This window comes from Diachasma alloeum, unplaced genomic scaffold, assembly GCF_001412515.2.
Source record: "Diachasma alloeum isolate Michigan unplaced genomic scaffold, Dall2.0 Dall_scaffold_00546, whole genome shotgun sequence".
Classification (NCBI taxonomy): Eukaryota; Metazoa; Arthropoda; class Insecta; order Hymenoptera; family Braconidae; genus Diachasma; species Diachasma alloeum.
In genome coordinates, this window is record NW_021680678.1 from 125,986 (window position 1) to 134,059 (window position 8,074).

An 8,074-nucleotide genomic window follows, 5' to 3' on the forward strand; every position below is an offset into this window, starting at 1 on the left:
TGTAAAATTTAATAGAGTCGAAGTTTGTTTGTTAATATCTTTCCCAACTCTAATTTTTCTTTATAAAACGATACCGATACGATTCTGTTGGAAAATGTCTTTTAAAAATTTTCTTTATTTTTGGATAGAACCAAATTTTTCGGATATCCATTTTAGCCCACTCTTGAATAATTTCTCAGTTGTAGACTTTGCCAAGAAGCAATTTTTAAAAATCAATTATTGAAAATGTTTTGAGTGTTTACTTCAGTCCCGCCCATACAGATTTATCAGGTGTCCATAATGCCCAATGAAACGATTTTCAAAAATTTGAATTTTGAAAAAAAAAAGTTCGCAAATTTTTGAGTGTCCATTTTACCCCGAATGTCCATATTACTCCACCCCCTCTAATTTTTTCAAAAACCAAAGAATTTTACTGGAATTTTCTCGAAAACCTAAGAATGATCTAGAACTGTCTCGAAAACCCAAGCTTTTCTTGGAATTTTCTAGAAAACTGGAGAATTTCTTTGAATTTTCCAGAGAATAGGAAAATTTTCTCGAAAACCTAAAAATTTTCTCGAACGTGCTCGGACACCGTAGAATTTCCTCGAATTTGTTTTGAAAACTCTAAATATCCATATAATTTTTTCAAAAACTGGAGAATTTCCCAGAATTTTCTCAAAAACCGGAGAATTCTCTCGAAAATCGGAAATATTTCTCGAAAACTTCATGGGAAACATGAGAACATCTACCGGAAAAAATAAACACGAAGAGAATAAGAAACAAAAATTGCGGGGCCCTTTCCAAGCCCCACTTTTATATGTCACCCTGGTTTCCTGCCATTCCCGCAGTTACCGACATAGCTATGGTTCGGATAAAGCTTCTTGCTTTGACCGCAAAGTGGGGGGGCATAAAATCGCCACTCGAGAAAAAAATCTCTCCATGCGGGCCTTAAGTACAATATAAAAATGGAGGATAGAGACAGTTGCTCTTCTGTAGAAAAAGGCTCAAGAGAATTTCTATTGCTGCAGATACATTTAAACGCCTGGAAACATTCTGGTAGTCTGTCGGTCAGGTCAACGGTACGTTGGGCCGCCTATTGAGGTCTGCGAAGGACAACAAAAAGGGAGAGAGTACGAAAGGCTTCTCTGGGAGAATTTTATGACTTTCATATGTTTAGGTGAAGCGTCTCAGCATTGACCTTTGAGAATTTTTTTGGTACACAAGAGGGGTTGGGGACAAATTTTCTGGCTTTATGACTTCTACGTACGGAAACTGAAGTTATAGGGTTTGAAACTATATTCTCTGTTGATTGGGGAAAACGGAAGGATTCCGGAAAAAACTAACGATTTTCAACGATCGTCTCAATTATTATTTTTCATATGTGATCGAATGCAATGGATTGAAATACATTGTTTTCTTTGTTTTGACTGAACTTGAGCCTTTATGTTACGTTTTTCGGTCATATATAATTCTGTGTTTGTAGATGTGATTGAATATTTATTGATCTTGAATAAAAACTACTACATAGATAAATTATTTGCTGAATAGGGGAAATGTTCGTGATCTATCTTGTGGTTATGAGTTGATGCCAATGAATCTGTTATATGAAATTCGAATGTAAGAGATAATTCTTATTTAATAGTATGATTTTACGGTAATTGCGTAAAAAATGTATGAATTTTTCCATTTTTTTTAGAGTTTCTCATTTTTTCATCAACAATTTGTGGATGTTTCGGATTCAATTTCGTATAATTTATTACAGTCTCCAGGATCATATGGAGGTTTTTTGTTTGATTGCTTATAATTCACTCAGTTTTGGTTTAGTTTTACCATTTTTGAATTTATGTGTGAATGTCATTTGACAGTCAGATTTTGATACCTTTCCTCTGCATTGATCATCATTAAATGAAGGGTTTTGTTATTTTGGGAAGATGGACGGCACGTTTTCTGCACGATTCTATGACATGGAGCATCCTTCATAATATAATAGTCTGTACGTCACAGTTTCCGAAAGGCATTTTCACCTTCCGTTCGGAGTTCTATTTGTTGAATCTTCATTTTCGTGTTTAATATCACTACACTTGTGTCTATATCATCACTTTGTTTATGCTTTATATCCGGAACGATACTGCTGAGCTAACAATTAAGATCACTCAGATGAATTCAAGACTAATATTTTATTCATTTTTTTTTTCATTTATAGGCTAAAATTGAATTGTAGATTTTGTTTTGTTTTTAGATTGAATTATTTAATTAAATTTGTAGTATTTACAGTTTAATTGATTTTCTTTTGTTTTGCTAACAATTTCTGATTGTTATGTGTAATTTAAATGTACAATCTCAGTGATCGCTTGATTTTAGAAGAACAATTATTTCGTTGTTTTCTGAGTTATTCCATCGATGAAATTATGTTTGAATGACTGGTTGAATTAATAAAAGAAATTCAATGTTTGCTTGAGTTAATTTTCGATTGGAAAATGATTTAAAATTCACTTGAGTATTTCACAGGGATATTTTCAGTATGACTGGGCGAACGTTTGTGTGTTTGGGTTGACAACTGGTCAAGTACTGACTGTTCTCCCTTCCGCGTGCTGCTGTGACGCGTCCGTTAGGATAGGTTTCAGGTATAAATCCCATTGCAGGGGCGTTTTCAAGTATTAAATACAATCTTACATAGGGTGGACAAGTCAGCGACAGTTTTTCTGTTCAACTCAAGCCCGGGAAATACTCAAATGTTACAATTAGTGAAATATTCATGAATTAACTCATAATTTGTGAGCTCATTATAATTTAGCCCCATTCAAATAACATTTTCAAATTGTGGATGAAATTCTTCTTGAATGACAATAAATTTTCCATGGGGTACGGAACACTTGCGGATTTGTAAAGACGAATCAGACATGTAATTGCGCACATTCCATCCAAAATCCTTCGATCTGTTCGACATTTCCGATGCCATCTGGAGTTGTGCCTTGCTGTTAATGGCGGTAACGTTGGGCAGCTTCTGCAATGACTGTTCCCGACACCTACAAGAAGATACATATATAGCATGTGGAATAAAACATGTGCGAAATAAAGGTCTTACCCGCTCATTTAATTTTTGCATGGTTATTAATGCGAAAAGATGACATCATCGAAAAATATGGCATGGTTGAACTTCTCTCGACAAGACAAACAACTATTGGAGTAGTAAAAAATGTTGTTGCCATTTATGAAAACTGATTTTATGCTCGTAGCATGGAGCCATAAACAGCACAGGCCTTGATACCATCAGCACTGATTTTTCCCCTCCGAACCCTATAACTTTTATTTGAACAATTTTGCTATCCCTCCCTTTCTGAGAAAGATATAAAATCGTACTTTTTGAATGGGATACCCTGTATGTAATGAAGTTTTTCGGCCATGAATCTTTAGCATGAACTTGATTAAAAAACTGAGGATATGATGAGGGTAAAGCGGTAGAAAAACTTGAAGAAATTACACCCCAGAGTAGTGGTGGGGGGAAGGAGGGGTTCAGATTATTTGCAGCCAGTTGGCCAACAGAAGATTTTAAAGGGATCGAGTTTGTTGATTAAGTTATTCATTCCTGGAGATTGGTAGCGACATTGGATGTTAATTCAGATTTGTACTCGCAAATGGGTTCTGTGTTGGATATTTCATGAACAGATTTAATTATTGTTCAGTAGTAGGCGTTATTTATTTTATAACATAAACAGGATCTTGAATACTTCTAGATCATAAAGAAAATTGTCACTGCTGAAATGTGCTGAATGAAATGAAATCAATTTTTCACATTTTATCGAACATTAATTCATCTTGCTGATGAGCAATTCTACGGGGAAATATCGAAAGGAATTTTTACTCAAATTTCTATTCAACCGTTTCATTTCATACTAATTGATTATTCGGGCATAATACTGTCATTGATATATATATATACATGTTATGAAGGAAGGATGCTATATGCTATTCGTTCTCCTTCAATGTTTCTGTAGGAAACAACGAAAAAATAATTTAATATTAAATAAACATCATGGAATCTCGTTGGGAAAGACGTGGATGAATAACGTAAAACGGTCTCGATGGTCAGCGTATAGATGTTACTTATTGTGACGTAGTTCGCACCTCTGCGGACGGTATGAAAATACGCAGCCCTCGGCGACCAAATCAACGAAACAAAATGTTGGGCGCCAGCACGTGTGAAACGTGCACAAATTCAAAAATACGAAACTAAAATAAAACAAGATTCCAAACGAGAGGACAACTGCCGACAGCCCAGAATAACCGTGGTGGCGGCTGGGGTCCACAAAATGTATAAAGGGGGAATAAGTAGCTTTTATTCAGATGGAACCTCCTTTCTTATTCCTAATATATTTCTCTCAAATCTCGAAATTATATATCACAATGAGTTACCAATCACGAAGCTAAAGACTCGATACATCACAATTTTCCATAACGGTAATCTGTCAAAATTTAAAATACTAGTCAAGTTAAAAAAAAAGAAAGTCAGAATAAATCAAGATAAATCGAAGTCAAGATATAAATGTTAAAAAGTAGAATAACTAGTACAGTTCTGAATAAGTCAATAATTACAGTGAGAAAAATAGTATGATTCCCAGAGATGAATGCCTCGATAATAGGCGAAAAGAATAAGAAATCCGATTTTCGGTAGACGAGAACTGGGATTGTCCCGAGAGACAATAATCACGATAATACTCGCAACGTCATACAAGGTCACACGACACCGAAAACTCGAGCGTCGAAACTGACGCTACAACCCCAATTCCGTTCCCAAAAGAAATAACGCCGATGCTCTATCAAAAATGAAATAATTAATTAAATACCTCAGGCATCGGAAAACATTAGAGTAATTTCGGTATATCAAAATTGCAGCTAGCTGTTGAGAGATTTGCATCCGACTGTCGACAACTAGCTAAGTGAAACGAGAATCCTATACTAGACTGAAAATACCACTGAATTCGCTTAGCAAAATAATTATCCCAAAAATCGAATAATCAAATTATTTTAAAGGAAAAATCAATCCAAGAGCCAAAATAATTTATCAGATATGAGAGGTTATACTCGGTCGAACAAGCAGCAAGAATTCAACTGAATAAAAGACTCGATAAGAAAATGGTGTCACATCGCCCGACGCTAAGCGTCGACAAGAACAAACCACGATAAAAAAAATGCAAATTTTTGCCACTGATATTTTACAACAACATAATTATCTGGAAATTCTTCTCCGCTCACCGTGACTCTCTTCAGGGGCCGAAAACTCAGGAGCTGAGATGAGATCAATCCTCGGAACCAAATATCTCCAAATATCGCCAATATCGACGAATAGCTCGTGCCGATACGCACACAATTTTTCCTAATGAGCTTAAACGTAAGCGACAGGTCTCTAACACGTCCAAACAAGAAGTGTCGGCACGTACGACGCTAACTCCGATGCTCCCTCCAATTTCAATGTCGGAACACCTGATTGGTCCATGACGACTGCAAGACATTCTCCCATTGGCTACCAGGCCCAACCGTCCTGACATCCTTCCCTCATGCTCGTCATCAATACAACGGCATGAGTCCTCCTCTGCGCCATCTGAATCCATTTCCAGATTTCCCTAGGGAAAACCTCACATAGCACCAAGGTCCCTAGACAGTCGCCATGTTCTCCAACTCTAGCTCCATCCGCTAGCGTCGCCACTCGGTTGTCCACCGAAGCTCCCTCCACCGCGGGAACTCGGTAGCCATTTAAGTGCTGGTGACTACCCATGTAAACATGAGGTCTTCCCAAGGATGATCCTCACCTCCAACACCACAGCCCCAGGACTTCATATCCCTCGATGTCAACCGTAGATCCATAGACATTGGCTCGATACAAGATAAACATATAAATAAATAAATAAAAAACCAAAGTAAGAGAAAGAACTACAAATCGACTCTCGCTTCACCGGTAAAAGTGACTTCTCGTCTGGACGTGGAAAATTTACCGTTGAACGGTCGAACAAAAATAACACGTTACAACATATATCGGTGCAAATCAGCTCACATCCCACGGTAACGCGCGAATACGTACCAAAGATGTCGGTAAGAGAAATGAGAGGGGTCGATGCTCATTTCCAACACTCCCTTCCGACGGTTTCTGTTCTCTCTTCCTCACCATCTATATCTCATTTATATCTTCATCTCACATTAAAAATCATGCTCACCTCTTCATGTGTCACTCGTCTTATCTTTTCACTTATCATCACCGATTTGATTAGTCTCCAGATCAAATAGAAAACTTTTGTTAGTATTTCCCTATTGACACTTATAATTCCAATGTGACGTTGAAATCAGATGAAACTAATTCTTCCATTAAACTTTCAAATTATTTTCCCAAAATAATCGAGTTTTAACGGTCTTGTAGACTTAAATCACGTACAAGATGGATTTTCCAAAATAGATGACTTTTGGTATTAAATTATTATTATTTATACTTACTTTTTTGTTCGGGCCAAAGTATTATTAAATTCTATCAGAATTATTTTACTAATTACTGTTCGATAATTAAATCTGTTCAGGCTAAATTATATTATTGGGGCCAGACAAATCAAAAGAGATGTTTTCTAATTAACAAAAGAAAATACTATTTATTCAAAGCATTAAATTGTTGTTCGGTCTTTTAACACAATATAGTTACTGTGAAATCAAATCAAAACCAATCACAAAAGAAATATTAATGAAAAATACTCAATGAAAGAAAGTACAACTGGTTGTATATGGGACATTCCATGACAACTCAGCCACCCTGGATTTTTTTGGTTCTCAGAATCCTGAATTAGCATACTCCCAGTCAAGTACTACATGAGTACATACTTTCTCTAAATTATCGCTCCTTTAACATTAATTGTTTGGCCAGGACAAATAGCAAAAGCTCAAATTTTTGAAGAATCATATCTGGCGAACAAATTGGCCGATTTTAATAAATAAAAAAAGATTTTTTTCGTTTTTTTATATATTTTGACACTAAACATACAACAGTACCACGAGGATGAATACTAAGCCATTTTTTAGGTTTTTCTTTATTTTAATCCCTCTGTTTCGCAGGGGCCATTCGAAAATCGAATAATTTTTTTTTTCATCGATGGATGATGATATTACTCAACTTTTCCGGGATATTTCAAAATGGGATAGCCATATGGAGATGAGAAAGAGAAAAAAATTCCATGGAAAATTCGATTTTCCGATCATACATGGGACATTCCATGTCAATTCAGCTACCCTGGATTTTTTGTATTTCGGAATAGAACATTAGCATGTTTAAAGTCAACTACGATATGAGTCCAACATTGTTTCAAACTTTTACCCCCATAACTTCACTCTTGTACCTGGCAGACATGCCCAATATCTTTCGCAATAGCGTTAATTGCTCGAATTCACATGATTTTTCACTAATCATGATGATTATTTTTTCACGTACGGATTTTGAATAGTCAGGGCCAATCAGAATGCAGCATTTGATGACAAATGACAGGCTGGAGGATGTTTTATTTCGGATATTTCGCACTAACATATATATTTTTCCGAATATTTCGTACTAACTCTTCAATTGTTCTCGGATGTCATTTTGAGGTTGCCTAAACGACACTCCTGACCAAAATCCGTACGTGAAAAATAATCCGACAAATACCCCTCGTGCTTCAAATATATCTGGCATTTGCCTCAAACTTCCCTGCAAACAAACGATCATGTCAAGTTTTGCAGGAAAATCCCTCGCGCAAGCCCTCGGGATTTTTAAACCTGCAGAACTTGACACTTATATTTGTTTACGAAGAAGTTATCGGGAAATACCCGATAATTTTGAAGCACTCGGGGTATTACTACTGAATAAAAATTGAAAGCCAACGATAGCTCGGTCGGTAGGGCGAGCGATTTCTAATCCGATGATTCGGGTTCGAAACCCAATGGGTGCCGATCGGGTTTCGGACTCCAAGAAATCAAACGTTGTCCGCATTTCCTTGGGAAATGACCTTTGGATTTCTGTACCCAAACATTGGACAATGGATACAAAAAATGAGAGCGCAATGAAATCAAAGGTTCCGAGTGGGGGTGA